Raw genomic sequence first — 2,856 nt, forward strand, 5'->3', positions numbered from 1 at the left:
AGAGTTCTACCAAGAGCTCCTCTATGTAAATCCCTTCAGTGGTTTAACTGGGCATCTCGTGATAGGTGGCTATTGGGAACGACAAAGTATTTACAAAACTGAAACACATGAGGAAGATAATTATGAAGCCTGTATGCATGAAGAATCAGGTTTTATTTTTTACTTTGAAGGACAATTTACTAGAACTTGAAAGAATCTTGAGACTAAGTGTTAACAATGTGTATAGGATCATTATATGTAAGGTTGGATTTTAGAGCTCTCCTCTGAAATTCCTTATGAATCTGAAAGAGGAATAGGTTATCTTGTGTGGTAACAAAATGATTCATCTCCTTGATGACAGCTGCCAAGAAAAATTGCTGAAATCGGTAACTCTGACCATCAGACTATTGTATTTAATTTCTTTGAAAGAAAACATATATATTTTTAATAAATTTTCATTGCATGAATTGCTTTCTTTAAAATAATAAAGTAGCAATATTTACTCTTTAATATTCTCTGCCAATATAAGACATTTTTAATTATTATTAAATAAATAAATTATTATTAATAAATAAATTAATGTATTAAAAATGTCTTATATGGACAGAGAATATTGCCTGTCTTTCCAGTAAACAAAGAATATTGTCTATCATTCCAGTTTTACAGTGAAAGTGTTAGTCGCTCAGTCATGTCCAACACTTTGTGATACAAGGATCAGGCAGTTAGCCACTGCAGCTGCCCACTTATAGTATACCCTGAGGCTGGAGAAAAAGCATTCTGTGCTCTAAATTTTGGCCCTAGAGAATTGCAATGCATACCTAATAAATAGCTTCAATGAACCCAGATCCTCTCCCCAAACACAGAAAGACACTAAAATCATGAACTTGAGATGTCTCTTCTTTGTGATTAGTAGTAATAACCTTCTTTCAACTGCATGCTTGTTTTTTTTTTTTCCCCAGAAAAGAAACAAACAAACCACTTCATATATATCCTGTATCCTCTCTTACCTCTTTGGAGCAGTTCCTCAGAGCTTTCTGAGAGGCAGTGCCCCAAGTATAGCCCTCAAAAAGATCCCTAAATAAAACTTTATTAGCAATTTTCAAGTTTTGCATTTTTCTTTAGTAAGCTCTTATGAATATCAATTGATACATCTGATATAAGAGGAAAGAATTATCCATTATTCAAAATTAGACAAGGTGATAATTATACAGGAATGAAGAGTACTCAAAGGTCTGCTTGCATTCCCTTGTCTTGGCATCCATAGCACCAAACACAAATTTCCACTGACCCAACCGCAACTCTGATAGACAGCACAGTGACTAAGCAGTCTCCCCTTAGTGATGAAATCTACCCACTCATTCTTATATTTTCAGTATTTTGGATAGATGGCCAGAGAGGTGGATCTCATTAACTATTGCCTAAAACGTATTTGGCATCTAATGCTATGGGAAAATCAGTGATCAACAAATTGAAGCTGTTACCAGAAAGAAAAGCTCATGGTTTATACTTTTTCTTTCAGAATGAAGTCAAAATTAGCAAAACTAGGTTTTACATTTCAGAAACAAAACCATTAATTAACATGATTCAACTCTGTAAGAATTCAAAAGTTGCCAAATCTAACCAGTTCTAAATAATTGCATTTTTATATCTAAATTCTTTAAAAGTTTAAGTGCATCAGCTTGAGCATATTTAAGTTAAATGATCCTTTCAAAAGTATAGAATTTACATTTTTTAAATGATTCATTGAATCACAAATGGATAGCACTTTAAGATGAGTGACTATGGCCACATGTGTTTCAGAATTCAATGATTTTCTAATCTTGTTAAAAGCATCATTTTAGAAACCATTTCATTCAGATACTACTTCATTTTTCTTCTTTATCATGCAAAGTGAACATAACTTTCTTATTCATAGATTTAAAAATACCCTAATTTATTTTCACAAACCTCAATATTCAATCTGCTACATGCCATTGTTTAAAAAACTTGAAATTGCTTTAAAGAACCCCACCCACAAAAATAAATTGATCACTCACATTGTTCATTTTTAATAAATAATGTCAGTATATCATAATTCCTTATTTTAGTTAAATTTTTACATTAAGCAAATAAGCTAATAATTTCTTCTGTAGAAAAAAATATTTCTAACTGGAATATCTGTATCTCCTACCTTGGGGTGGATGTCAGCTTATTTTCATGACATCAAGGATATAATGCTTCATGTAAACTAGGGAATAACTTCTCTGGCAAAGTACAGAGTTTGCTAGAGTTGCCTTTATTCATAAAATATATTTTATAGAAAAATAGAAACTATTTTGTCTAAAAGTAGAAAGCAATCAAACCAGTAACAATGACAAACAGGTTGATTAACTTTATCCAAGGGTAATGCTCAAACTTGTTCTTATCTCAAGTAAGATGAGGTTATTATCAAATCCACAGCTGCACAGAAATGACAATTTTTTGAGAATGAGTAATATCCACATAAAGATGGAAAAATATTTAATATTCTCCTTGGATCTTTTTTCCCTTCACTGTAGAGATTCTATTCAGATTTTTATACTATTAAGTAATGTTCACAAAATGATGGAAGCTTCACCGGAACTATCTTTTCCCACTGCAACACATTAAATCATTTATTTTCAAAGTGATCTAACAACTACTGCATCATGGGGAAAAGCTTCCCGGTAAAGAGTCAGGCCCTCCCGCTCAGGAGCAGAAACACCAGCATTCAAATGCATACTGTCTCATATGAATTAATGAATACAATTAGCATTAATGATATAATATTATGATACTTTCTTGGACTATTATAAGTTTATGGTCTTCACTTAAAATACACACAAACATCCTTGAAAGGAAAGATATTTTTAACAACAC

The sequence above is a fragment of the Bos mutus genome, chromosome 7, assembly GCF_027580195.1.
Source record: "Bos mutus isolate GX-2022 chromosome 7, NWIPB_WYAK_1.1, whole genome shotgun sequence".
Taxonomy (NCBI): Eukaryota; Metazoa; Chordata; class Mammalia; order Artiodactyla; family Bovidae; genus Bos; species Bos mutus.